The sequence below is a fragment of the Schistocerca cancellata genome, chromosome 3, assembly GCF_023864275.1.
Source record: "Schistocerca cancellata isolate TAMUIC-IGC-003103 chromosome 3, iqSchCanc2.1, whole genome shotgun sequence".
NCBI classification, from domain to species: domain Eukaryota; kingdom Metazoa; phylum Arthropoda; class Insecta; order Orthoptera; family Acrididae; genus Schistocerca; species Schistocerca cancellata.
The window spans coordinates 616,455,959-616,470,819 of NC_064628.1; positions in this window are offsets into that span (position 1 = coordinate 616,455,959).

Sequence of the window (14,861 nt, forward strand, 5' to 3'; positions counted from 1 at the left end):
TGGATGGAATGGAGGCGGTGACGCGTGGCTAATTAGCTGTTCACCACCATATACCTCAGAGAACGAGCGTACGTGGGCAGGTATGGGGGTGGACGGCTCATTACCCCCTGGTCCAGTGGATGGTTGCATGTTGTTGTTCGACGTTGTTAAGGTGTTGTCGTGCCTGATAGATGCGGTAGTAATCTGTCGTGCTCAGAGTCCTCAACGCCGGTAGACCCTCGGTCATGTAACTCAGTTCGATCAGAAAATCGCGGATGCGGGCAAGAGACGGGACTATGTGGCCCATGGCGACCGGTGAACGAAGATCTCGCGGCGCGACGATCTGTAGCAGCGTCCCCGTAAAACTGTTGTTGGTCGCGGTCCATATGAGCAGCATCGTCCGTAGGTACAATGTGCGGTTGTGGACGTGAGTCAACCCCAGGCCCCCTGCCAGTGTAACGAACTTTGAATATATGACCTGCACTCACAAATTGTCTGTACGCCACCTGGAAAGTGCGGGCCATGGTGGTGTTAGCGGTAAAATGTGCGCAAAATAATTAAGTTAGGACGCTAGATACGTGTTGACGTAACGAATTCGGAGAATCATATGCATATTGCGGTATCTGCTATCACAGAACAGCGCCCGTGTCCTTTGTAGCAGCCGGCGATATGTGGCTGTCGCAATTCGGCGAGCTGTACTGTAGAACTGCACCCCCAGTGCTTTCAATGTGGGAACCTTTTGCAAGCAGATCGTTGTCGGTTGTAGAAGGCCTCTCCCGACATCCATGTATGTCGTCTTCCGCATGTTGACGACGCTACCCGATACCGCGCCGTAGCGGCACGACGACTGAAGCGTCGCTTGGATTTCGTCGCTCGACCGCACCAAGAGCACCTCGTCATCTGCGAAGGAAGAACATCGGAAGGTCACTTCTCGAATGCTGATGCCTTCCAGTCGTTGGCGAAGGCCGTGGAGTGCAGGTTCGAGCGCCACCGCGAATAAGACTCCATGATAAATTCTGCTGAAGGAAGTGATAGTATCTCTTTCCTGAGTAAATAATGCGCTGAGACAAATGAGTCACTCTTCAGATATACGACATATCCATCTACTTCACATCTACCTTTACTTGGGCGTGGTGAAAAGTAATGTCTCCGAATTTTTCATGTGAAAATCCTTCAAACTTTTTAAATAAAACGGCATTTATTAACATTCTCTATCTTAATTTTTCATGTCTACTCATTCATTTCTCAACACACTCACTCTGGCGACGAACATATTCCTTCTTCAAGAGACCTGTTCGTTAACACAGTCACTGTAGAACGTTTGTTGACGGAGCCACAACCTTCCATCTGCTTGCACTGCTTCATTATTATCAAAGTGAAGTCCTCAAAAGTCTTCTGTAAATTCTGGGAACATGAAAATCTGTTGAGACCAATTCGGGACGGTATGGAGGACGATCGATGACAGTGAAACGGGGGGGTCGGATTGTTGCAGATGTCGCAGCGTTCGTGTATGGTCTGGCAGGAAAGAGTGCACCATGTGTGGACGTACTCTTCTGCGTTTAGAAATTAGATTACAGCACACTATTTCTCACGCGTTGACACTTTACAATTCGAAGGTCTCTAATGACCGAATGGTTGTAACTTGCGTCAGCGAAGCGGTGAAGTCGACTGAGCAGTATGCATGACATGTAATACCTCAGCCGACAACAAAACAGAACAGAACAGAAAATTCGGAGGCACTACATTTCAGCATGCCCTCCTACAACAGCGAGGGTCGTTCGATAAGTAATGCCCCACATATTCATTGTTAAGAGTCAGAGTTTGATGACAATATACATCAACATGTCTTGTCCATGTTATATTTTTCTACTTAGTCTTCATCACGTTCTATGGCCATACGCCAATGTTGTGGAAGAGCATGTATTGCCTGCTGGTAAAAGCTCTTGCCCTGTAAGCGTATCACAAAGTGGTGCACCCAACTTTCGTCCCCCCTAACGATCCGTGACAGAAAGACCTCTCCGTCGGTCTCAAAATGGTCTAACAATTCAGATGAAATGGCCTTTATTTGAATCTTGTGGTCCGCTGTGAGCATAAGGGGTGACCGACAACTGTAAAGCCAATTGTCGAGTCGTGGTGCGGCGATTGGCACGAATAATGGCATCCGCACGATTCAGCATGGCTGGAGCAGTGGCTGTGACAAAATGTCCCGAGCGTGGCTGATCATGGAGCTCTGTTTCTGCATTTCCTGAGGCTGTAACTTTCTTTACCCATCGACCAACTGTACTCCTATCAACTGCACCATCGCCATGCGCTGCACACAAATGTTTATGGATGTTCTCCACGGTTTCTTCTTCTTCACACAATAATTCAGTAACAGCATGCTGCTTGTAACTTGAGTCGTATATAGACGCCATTTCGAGGCTGCCATTTGTGAGAACGGTTCGAAATTTCACTGGCGCGCAGAACAAACATTACTGTGAAACACCAACAAGGACGTTTGTCTATGTATATTAATGGCTTTTAAGAAAAAAATGTGGAGCATTACTTATTGAACGACCCTCGTACATCTATACTTCACAAGCTACTTCGCCCTCTAGGGGGGGGGGGGAGGGGGGGTATTTCTGCTATGACTATCTTCTCCCACTTATTCCATTCACAATCAGCGCTTCGGAGGAACGGATGGTTGTCGGTAAAGGTGCATATGAGATTTCTCAGATTTTATTCATCGTGGTCATTTCGCGAGACGTATGAGGTAGGAAGTTATATGTTGCTACAAAGTCTTTCGCGACTGACTCCTTGAATTAAAAGTTTTCGGTTTAGTTGCTGCATCAGATTCGGATAAAATGACAAGCTTTCGATGGTGGAGACAGTCAACGAAAGCTTGGGTATCCGAATTTGACGTGGCAATTAAACCGAGCTCTTTTTATACAAGTTAGAGGTTACAAACTCTGCTTGGAAAGTATGCCCTCTGACTTCAAAAGTTCAGCTCACCATGATGCCCAGTGCCACTACTGTAGCATCTGCCACTGAAGTCTGTTGAGAATTTTCGTAACTCTCTCCGCGCCGAAAAAGCATTCCCGTGACGCAACGCGCCGCACTTCGTTGTGTTTTATCAATCTCTTCCATTAGTACTAACTAATAAGTATCGAAGACTGATAACTAGTTATCGAGAAAGAGTCGAACAGGTGTTCTATAAATCACTTCTTTCAATGATGAATTACGTTTGATTAAGATTCTCCCAGCGCATCTGGTATCTGCTGTTCCTACTAATTCTTTTATGTCCTCATTCATGTCCGGATGATTGCTTCTATGTACTTTACGGTAGTCATTGTTTCTAGTGATTACTCGGTAATAGTGTAATCAGAAAGCAGTGGAGCTCTTCACACATTTGTGAGCAATAAGTATACTTTACTTACGTTTAGGGTTATCTATCAGCTCCTCCACTAATCTCTGATCCTTTGCAAGTATTCCTACATTTCACTGCAATCTTCTGTCTTTGTAACGTTCCCATACACCACAGCATCGTCCAAGAACAGCCAGGCGTGACCAACGTTACGAAGTTGACCGCTAATATATAAGTTCTTTGGTGTAATCTCTGTAGAGTCTCACAGGAACATCATCCGGCCCAGATGCCTTCAGACTACAGAGCCAATTTGGTTGATTATCTGTTCCACGATCGCTTTTTGCAATACAGAGGTGGACAAAAATATGGAATCAATACAAACGCAACACATTACCATGCTTATACGGTGTAGGGAAACTTTGGTATTCAAATCAGCTTCCAGTCGTCTCGGAATAGATCTACATCTACATCTACATTTATACTCCGCAAGCCACCCAACGGTGTGTGGTGGAGGGCACTTTACATGCCACGGTCATTACCTCCCTTTTCTGTTCCAGTCGCGTATGGTTCGCGGGAAGAACGACTGTCTGAAAGCCTCCATACGCGCTCGAATCTCTCTAATTTTACGTTCGTGATTTCCTCGGGAGGTATAAGTAGGGGAAAGCAATATATTCGATACCTCATCCAGAAACGCACCCTCTCGAAACCTGGCGAGCAAGCTACACCGCGATGCAGAACGCCTCTCTTGCAGAGTCTGCCACTTGAGTTTGCTAAACATCTCCGTAACGCTTACCAAATAACCCTGTGACGAAACGCGCCGCTCTTCTTTGGATCTTCTCTATCTCCTCCGTCAACCCGATCTGGTACGGATCCCACACTGATGAGCAATACTCAAGTATAGGTCGAACGAGTGTTTTGTAAGCCACCTCCTTTGTTGATGGACTACATTTTCTAAGGACTCTCCCAGAATCTCAACCTGGCACCCGCCTTACCAACAATTAATTTTATGTGAGCATTCCACTTCAAATCGTTCCGCACGCATACTCCCAGATATTTTACAGAAGTAACTGCTACCAGTGTTTGTTCCGCTATCATATAATCATACAATAAAGGATCCTTCTTTCTATGTATTCGCAATACATTACATTTGTCTATGTTAAGGGTCAGTTGTCACTCCCAGCACCAAGTGCCTATCCGCTGCAGATCTTCCTGCATTTCGCTACAATTTTCTAATGCTGCAACTTCTCTGTATACTACAGCATCATCCGCGAAAAGCCGCATGGAACTTCCGACACTATCTACTAGGTCATTTATATATATTGTGAAAAGCAATGGTCCCATAACACTCCCCTGTGGCACGCCAGAGGTTACTTTAATGTCTGTAGACGTCTCCCCATTGATAACAACATGCTCAGTTCTGTTTGCTAAAAACTCTTCAATCCAGCCACACAGCTGGTCTGATATTCCGTAGGCTCTTACTTTGTTTATCAGGCATCCTAGATAGTTTTCAAGGGAATCTAATACCATTATTTCTGCAAAATAGTGGTAATTCCAGATAACAGTCGTATATGTGGACAGCAATCATGCACCCTTCTCTCAAATGGTTCAAATGGCTCTAAGCACTATGCGACTTAACATCTGAGGTCATCAGTCCCCTAGACTTAGAACTACTTAAACCTAACTAACCTAAGGGCATCACACACATCGATGCCCAAGGCAGGATTCGAACCTGCAACAGTAGCAGCCGCCTGGTTCCGGACAGAAGCGCCTAGAACCGCTCGGCCACCGCGGCCGGCACTCTTCTCTCCAAAGCGGACCACAAAGGCTCAGTAATGCTGAGATCTGGTAACTGTGGTGACCAGGGGAGATACAATTCAGTCTTACAAAATCAGTCCTGGACAATGCGAGCTGTTGAACAGGGGCCCTGTCGTCTTGGAGCACAGCATCACAATTAGGGAACAAACATTGTATCACGGATGAATCTGAGAGCCAAAATGGTCACGTAATGCTTGGCAGTAACACGACGTTGCAGAGTAACCATGGGATCCGGGGAATATCATGATATGGCTGTCTACATCACCACTGAACCCCCGTTATGTTTCATACATGGGAGTAAACTCGGTCAGAATTTGGAATCAGCATGAAACAAGTCATTCAAGCAAATGACTCTCTTCCATTGCGTCACAGCCCAGGTTCTATAGCTTCGACAGCAAGTTTGGCTGTTGCGGTAATTTGTATCACTGATGCTCGCCCTGTAATTTCTTGCTTATGGAACCGCGTTAGTGTTGTTTTGGTGCTAATAGGGTTCCCGAGTCCGACATTTAGGCCTGCAGTGACTTTTTCAGTTATCGTCCTGTTATTTTTCGCCACACTCCTCTTCAGTGACCTTTTGTAACAATCACGCACCACAACCTTTCATCCGCGTCGTGATTTAGCGCTTACCTTGTATGCGATATAAGTCTTCGATACAGTGACTTTTGAACACCAAACATTTCGGCTGCTTTTGTTACGGAAGCATCCGCCATATGAGCATAAACAATTTTCCCACGTCCAAATTCACTTAGCTCCGACATTGTGCACCCGCAACTACACAGAACACTGTGCTGACTACGACTGACAATTGCAACGTACTGAGGACATTGCACAGGTGCCGCTCGAGGTGAAACACAACAGAGCAACCTGCAGGCGTGGTTAGAATCTGCATTTATGTTCAAGCACGGATTTCCCTATATTTGTCCAACCCCTGTACGTTCATGAGCAGTTGATTTAGAAGCAGCTGCCGTTTTGGAAAACGAGTTTTCATATCTCCACGGCGAATGAAAAAGTGCGATGCGTCACACGAAATTGGCAGTTGGTGAAACACTCGATCACTAGATGGTCAAGACGTGCAATGGAACATTGCGAGGTTTCGCAGCCACTTGGGTTTCATGTTTCAAAGCGCCAAGGATGTCCCATGAGAACATAGTATCGAGAAAATCCGTCACTATCACAGACAACCACTGCTACTAGCTCCGTGTTGATGACAAGGGTCATCGTCAACAGCTGGCATTTCAAACATGTATAGATGGCTCACAGAGGGCCAAACAACTTTCCAAGTGGACGCTGCTCAACAAAGATTGGTGAACATTGTAAACTAACCTGACTCTGGTCATACTTATGCAACGAGAATAAGTTGGTAGGAAATACGACATTCGCATTATGATTGACTACCAGGAGTGTCAGCTCTCCAACAAAACATCTAGTTACATATATCAAAGTTTATAACATTCACATTACCAACGGTTTTAGAAAAGTATCAACATAACATTTTAATTCAGCACGTCTAATAAACTACAGGTTTTAACATATAGACGATAGTAATTCCACTCACAAAAGTCTAGCAGCTCTAACAGGAACATGAATTTCTTAGGATTTTTCTAGCAGTGACGTGTTTCAGCATACCACTCCATTTTCTTTGGGAGGACAACGGTTCAAAGCCGTGTCCGACCATCCAGATTTAGATTTTCCGTGATTTCCTTAAATCGCTCCATGCAAATGCCAGGGTGGTTCCTTTGAAAGGGCACGACCGATTTTCTTCCCCATCCTTGACACAATCCGAGCTTGTGCTCTGTTGCTAATAACGCCGAAGTCGACGGTACGTTAAACCCAATCTTCCTTCCTTCCAGTTTCTTCAATCAACTAATTCTACATGAGAAGGCAAAACCATCAGTCTCCTCTAGAAGTGGGCTTTACCATGTCTCCCTGGGAAGAGAGAGAGAATCCTTGGCTGATGGCACATTGTGCTAGGTCAACACTTATAATATTACTGCTACTTAAGAAAAGAATATTATCAAAATTTTTAATGACTTCTGCTGGTGACAGAGCTTCTGAAATAGTAAAATGGTGCATAGAAAAATTTTAGTTGCTTAATAATGAATTTGCACTCCACCATCCAGCGTCAGATTCCCATTAGACCGACGAGAACGTTGACAGACGACATTGTTTAGAGGCCAGTGACTGATCTCAAAATTACGCAGATCTCAGGGAAACTGAAAGAAAAGTTTGACAAAGTAAATGTCTATAGAACACCAGTAGCGTTTGGCTGTGACCACCAAACAATTCTCGGCTGCAACTGCAACCTGAAAAAGTCCTGAACTGCAACATAATAAATTGGGATGTGGCATTGATGGAAGAGGAAAGTAGGTTTCTTGATTTAAACACTGCTGTTATCATCAAATTAACGCATTTATTTAATCAAATGTTACAAATACGAGAGCGAGACTTACATTTTAAGACACAGCAATTAAAAACAAACGAGAGAGAGAGAGAGAGAGAGAGAGAGAGGGAGCACAGCTCCTGCTTTTATACAGTCAAAACAAATTACGGTGACTGCCTTGAAATTGCTTTACAGAGCGTCTTTTATCAAGTTTCGATATATAAACTTTTAGTGGAACATTCTTTATACGAACATTAAAAATACATTTTTTAGATTAAATTATGACCTTCTCTCCTTACTTTACTGATATATATGCACAGAGAAAATTTATGCTTTATGTGTTTTAGTGTTTATTAAACGTTTGGGGCATATTGTATTAATTATTAGAAAGCAACATTTCATTGCTCCCTTGAACACTCGTTGCTTATTTTGTCTCTATAAATACAGCTGTGTAAATATTAATATGCATTCTGTTACAGAGGAGTAGATAAACATCGTTTTCCAATAGGATCATTAACAAAATACACTATCCGCTTGGCAGTTCTTTTTAGAGAAAATGTCTGGTATATACACATTACACTTCACTGTCTCTGTGTACCTATTTCTTAAAGATTGTTCAAATACATTTATCTGTATAGAAAACGTTCATATACTTTTAGTAAATATACAGAAGTACAATATTACAGACATAAGTTCTTTCTGAGTTTGTTATCTCTTTTTCTGTCTTTTGTCTATTTACTGTTTTTATAGTAATCTTGACGGTCTTGTCCGCGACTACGAAACACGCACGATGCATGTGATTGACACAACACTCTCAATTGGCGCTCTCTGTTGAGAAGGAGGCGAACCCGTCGGCTCGCGCGGTGACCTCTAGTGGCGATTCTGGAAATACCGCTGCCCAGATGGGCGGCTATCGGAGCTGGAATGCGTGCGGACGGCTCCAGGAGGTTCGACGGCCATGCTATTGAGCATGGTGGCGCAGTGGTTAGCAGGGAGGATGACAGTTCAAGTCCGGGTCCGGCCATAATGATTTATGTTCTCCGCGATTTCTCTAATCGCTTCAGGCAATTGCCGGAATGGTTCCTTTGAAAGAGCACGGCTAATCTGCTTGCCCGTCCTTTTCTCATCCGATGGGAGCGATGACGTCGCCGCTTGGTCCCCTCCCCCAATCAACCACGCCCCCACTCTTAAATGCTCAGTCCACGTGACGACCGCCTGCGGCCATTGATACATGAAAATCAAAGCAAAACATAATCAGCTCTACAAAAATTAGTTCAATATCGCAGATTTACATTAGGGAAAAATTTAATTAGTACAACAGAGTTCACTTTCACTATTGTCTTTCGTGTTTTCTTCTTTTTTTTCCCTTGTGGTCCAGGTCTATCGTTAGGGAACTTCAGTTGTCACTAGTATGTAGTTGGCGCCACTGTCTACAGGACATGGGTTATTTTCCATCTTCTGACAGCATCACCTACCAGTATGAGTTGCTCAGATCTATCGATGATGGATATCGAACCCGACGGAATTTCCGTAACTGCTCCTCTAAAATGTCTGGCCTGGTTCTTACTGGAATAATTATTTTATTGATAGATCGGACATCAAGAACACACCACTCCGCCTGCTTGCCCACCGCTAATAATGGGCTGCTGTCTGGCGAAAGGGAAAACTCTTTAACATTGCACTGTATCATTTTCTTAGCTCCTGTTTGACAGCCTCCCTTTTAGACCATGGGACGGAACAGGTTGCTTGGCAGTCATTTTATGTGGTATGACTTACATCCAGTATACATAATCCTTAATCACGCCAGGCTTTAATGAAAATACCTGGACATATATCTCCAGTAACATAAATAATTCTGTTTTTGTTTGTCTGATAAGGTTTTCCCCTCATTGGACTTTCATCATAAGAGCGAAGAATCTACTTCGTTTTGCCCACTGTTCTTTACTTCAGGTGCAAGCTTCGTGTACTGTGAATAGTCTTGCACCCACAGCACTCTGTTCTTAGTAATTCTAACGTGTATTCCTTGGCACAGCCTCCTGTGTTTAGTTTTTTCTTTATCAGCTTCAAAATAAACTCCTCATCTTCTAGCTTTATGTGGTATTTCCCATGCATAGGTCGGTCTTTACATCCTGTTCCCACATGAAACCCATGCCTACGAGGAAGGACACCATTAAATTTTTCACGACGACAAACGTGCATTGATCCTCTCCAGTCTCAAATTCTAGACATATCCATGCCTGTAAGGTAACAGTGTGGTCTCTGGCACCAATAGCACCAGATACCAGCAATTTTGGACTGGCAAAGTCGAAGTTTTTGCAGACTGCGCTAATTTATTTAAGAAATTACCTTCTATCACGTTCAGGCTCTAAAATCAGTGTTGTGGGAATACCTTCCATAATTGCTTCAACAGTACCTTGTACGTACTCTGAGGGACATTCAATGTTATTGTCTACCTCGTTAAATAACCCGTGACAGATGTCGGTCTCATCGTTATATCGGAGCATGTTTATCTGCTCATTCAAACTATTGCCCCCATTCTGTCCCACTACTACCATCATGGAGCTCTATACCGTCGCGTTTAGTTTGACGGCCAGGACGTTGTTGTTGGTGGGTCTCCAACCAACTCAACTATCCGGACGTCTTCATTTTAATTATTCTTGTTTTGGTTTACAGGAGTACCTTGCCCTTGATTACTTCGCGACCACTGATTATTGTGTCCTTGATTCGATTGTTGTTTTCAAGGTTCCCATTTCGATTATTTTGCTAACCGGGATGGTAGACTGCCGATTATTATTTCATCTCTGCCTCTGAAAGATTGTCTGTCCGCTTTGTGGACCACCATTGTTGTCGTTCTGATTTGCGTGTCCGGTTGCGACGTACCGTCATTACTCCGCGACCCGCCGTTGCGACTGTTATTGTGGCCATTTCCGTTCTTATTAGCGGTCTGCGAGCCATTGTTGCCAGTACTGCTTTTCGCATCTTCTTGTATTAGGTCTACGGTGTCGAGCACTGACAAAACGTGTTCAAGGCTAAAATCAGTGACTGTTATTAACTTTTCCGTGATGTCCATAGCCAACTTTGCCTTGAATATGCGTAACACATCTTTGTGAGCGACTCGCTCGTCCCAGTACCTCGTTAAATTAATGTATTTTTCGAAATATTTCCGAAGTCTACCCTACTTTGGATTATAAATTTCTGTGCCGACGACCTGTTTTCTAACGTGTTCTTGTATGCCGAGTACATCGTAAAAAAAAGCCTTTTCGAATTGTTCATAATGTATACAGTTCTCTTTGGCTTCGGCAGCCTATAAGGCACCCTCTCCTTGACTTTGTGAGGCAACGAATTATTTTCTCTGCCTGCCAATCCATTACCTGGGCAACACGCTGCTGAATGAACGTATAAAAACTACGGGATGGACTTGTCTTTCGTATGGGATAAAGACCTGAAATCGTCGGAGTTTTAACAGACTTTCCTCCTGAAAGATCTCTGTTAAGTTTGCACCTGCTCCCATCTCATCACGCGATTGTTGTGCTGTGGAGGTTACAGGCTGATACGTTTCAAAGTATGGCCCTGGGCTTCGTGGATCTGCATTGTATGCATCCTCCATCTGCGTATCGACAGTCAGTGCTTCGCGAGACGGATGTGGTATTCTTTACAACGCACGGCGCACTTATTTCGTCTCGCCACTGTGGAAAATCGTGATGAATCATGTACTTTATGTGGTCTTTTTCCGAGCGGAGCGTTTGTTTTTCAGTGCCGATTTCGCCTTCGCTTCGCTCCCAGCTCGTCGTATTGCCCCTTTCCACTCTGAATTTATTTTATTGGTATTTTATCTTTCTGCTCAAGCCACTTAGTGAATACGGTATTTAATTTCTCACCTCGTTCATCGAGCCGCGTTTTCAACACTTCTTTTTCTAGTTCTAAGGACAGGCTGTCGACGTTCCCAAACTAGTGTATAATATTTTTGCTAATTTCTCATTTACCTGCGTGAAAATTTGAGTCACCAGCTATTTGTCCCGTCCAGCTAAGGTATTATTTATTTGAGATGTTAGCGCTAATCTCTCTCAGCAAGAGCAGCATTTATAAGTGAATCAAGCGTTTCATCGCTTGCGTTAGTTGTCATTACCAGTTCTTTATCACGGGCGTTAATCATCTCAGCAGTTTTATTGAATAATACACAAAACGGATCTACGACGGGAAGAGGTGTTGGCTCGGCACTTTTAATTGCTTGTGCCTGCGTATTAGTTTCTGCCCCCACATTTTGAGCATCGGATTCTGCCAGCGTCGGATCGGTACTATTGCTACCGCCTCGTCTTTATTTTCAGAACCACAATCATTTGCAAATTCCATGTTTTCAATTTACTTATCTTTGTCATAACAGCCGGCCGGGGTGGCCGAGCGGTTCTAGGCGCTACAGTCTGTAACCGCGCGACCGCTACGGTCGCAGGTTCGAATCCTGCCTCGGGCATGGATGTGTGTGATGTCCTTAGGTTAGTTAGGTTTAAGTAGTTCTAATTTCTAGGGGACTAATGACCTCAGAAGTTAAGTCCCATAGTGCTCAGAGCCATTTGAATCATTTTTTTGTCATAACACAAGTTGAAAATACACTTCGAAATAAAATCTCTTGACAACACACTGAGTAGATTGACCAGAAACTAATTGTTGTATCACTAAAAAGGGCAATATGGATGCTTCAAACTAAAACAATCCACTATCACTCGTTTCCACTTTGCTTGCGCGCAGCGCAAAGGTAGCTATCTTAATATAGCGCTTAGCAACAATGCCTACTGCAGTTGTTAAGTTGCAAACTACGCAAAATGCAGAAAACCGAAATTGACCAGGAATTCAATGCGCTACGTGCTGCAGAATACAAAAGCAGAAGCAACTGGTAACATGTTGATAACCGTATCTTTTTTCCGTGTTGGTCATTGGAGTCTGCTTTAATTCCCTTTACGTCAGTTAATTTCATTTACGTTTCGTGTAGCCGTCATCAATTTTCTCTTGACATCAACAGTACAGTTGATTCATGAAAAATAGAACAAACAGGCATCAATCAACATCATACAATTTTTTGTTCGCGGAACACATTGGCTGCGCCAATATATTACAGACATTTAAAAAAATAGTATTAGAAAACTTTTTAATCGCTTATGCTCCTGAAATGATAAAATGGTACACTGAAAATCTTTACTTGCTTAATAATGAATTTGTATTCTGACATCCAGCATCAGATTCACATCAGACCGACGAGAACGTTGACCGATGGCATTGTTTAGTGGCCAGTGACCGATCTCAAAATTACGCCGTTTGCGTAATTACATTGCCCAGATACTGATAGAAAAGATCGGTGAAAGAGGTCTCAGGGACGTTGAAATAAAATTTTGATAAATGCCGATTGAACACTGGTAGCTTTCGGCTGCGGTCACCAAACAATTCGTAAGCAACTCTCCTTCGCTGCAGCCTGAAAAAGTTTTAAAACGAAACATAAGAAATTGATATGTGGTGTTATTGGAAGAGGGAGGGAGGTTTCTTGATTCAAACACGGCTGTTATCGTTAAATTAATGTAACTATTTAACCTAAAGTTACAAATACGTGAGCGACACTTACATTTTAAGAGACAGCAATCAAAAACAAACGAGAGAGAACGAGAACACAATTCTTCTTCTTCCGTGTCCGGATGCACCAATTATATCTTCCCTTCCCAGTAATTAGCAACGTAGATTGCTTTGTCATTGACTTTCAAAATATCATCTTTAGTGCATGTTATAGACATATCTCGGCAGATCAGTAGATGGTCCAAGTCCTGTATTGCTCCGCATTCACACCTGTCGCCATCACTGTAACCCCATTTAAATAGGTTTGATTTGCACCCAGTTACTCCAGTGCGCAGCCGGTTTAATGACCTCGAAGTTGTAAAAGGTAGTTGAAATCCTGCAGATCCCTCCTCAAGTAGTTCCATTGTGGAGTGTGGCACCATTTCTTCCCAAAGAGATAGCCGCCTTGCGGCGAGCTTGGTGGCGAGCTCTTCAGTAGTTTCAATGAAACTCCTGCGGGATTTCAGCCGGACACGTTGTTTTCGGTGCATATGCATCGGGTGTCGAGGATCATTCTTTTGTTTTGATCTTTCGATCTCGGCGGCTACTTGTCTGCGGATAGTGGGTGGTGCTATGCCTATGATGGGGTAAATGATGTCTGTGGGAGTTGGTTTGAGGCATCCTGTGGCAATACGTACAGTTTCGTTTACGGCGACGTCAACTTGCTTAGTGTGAGCAGAGTTCCTCCAAACTGGCGCCGCATATTCCGCTGCTGAGATACTCAGCACCAGACCCGTGGTGCGCAAAACATGTGGTTGAGCTCCCCACGATGAACCTGTTAGCTTCCGCAGTATGTTGTTCCTGGCACAGACCTTTTTTTTAGTGTTGTGACAGTGCTGCTTAAAAGTAAGTGCTCTGTCCAATGTTACTCCCAGGTATTTTGGGCTGTTTGTATGTTTCAGCTCTTCCCCTTGCCACATGACTCGGAGTTTCCGTTTAGCTTGTTTGTTCCTAAGATGGAAGGCGGATACTTGAGATTTACTAGGGTTTGGTTTGAGATTATTGCCGTCGTAATAGGTAGCAAGTTCTGTTAAGGCTCCTGTGAGATTCTCCTCCACTTGTTCAAAGGTTTTATCCTGTGTGGCCACTGCTGCATCATCAGCATATATGAACATTCGTGTCTGGCGGCTGATGGGAAGATCATTGGTATAGATGTTAAATAATATTGGAGCCAAGACACAACCCTGTGCAACCCTGTGCAAGAACACAATGAAATGGCTGGGTCTATAGCCATGATGCGTATGAAGAGCCAGCGTCCTTGAAACTCTCTGCCTTTCGAAGTGATCCTCATTTGTACGGATTGGCGGACTATGTGGTATTGGCTTGGAATGGTTTGCCCCCTAGGTAGATAATAGTGGTGGTGGTGTTGATGATGATGTGATTGGTATGTATATCGACGAGTTTCTTAGTTTCTAGCGCCTGAATTGGCGGTGGATGGTGGTGACTGGTACTCTGTGGTCAGGGTTATCATCCCTTCCCAGAGAGTTGATGAGATGATGATGATCAACACACATTGTTTACAATTACAGTTAGCCTTGTGATCAAATATACACTCCTGGAAATGGAAAAAAGAACACATTGACACCGGTGTGTCAGACCCACCATACTTGCTCCGGACACTGCGAGAGGGCTGTACAAGCAATGATCACACGCACGGCACAGCGGACACACCAGGAACCGCGGTGTTGGCCGTCGAATGGCGCTAGCTGCGCAGCATTTGTGCACCGCCACCGTCAGTGTCAGCCAGTT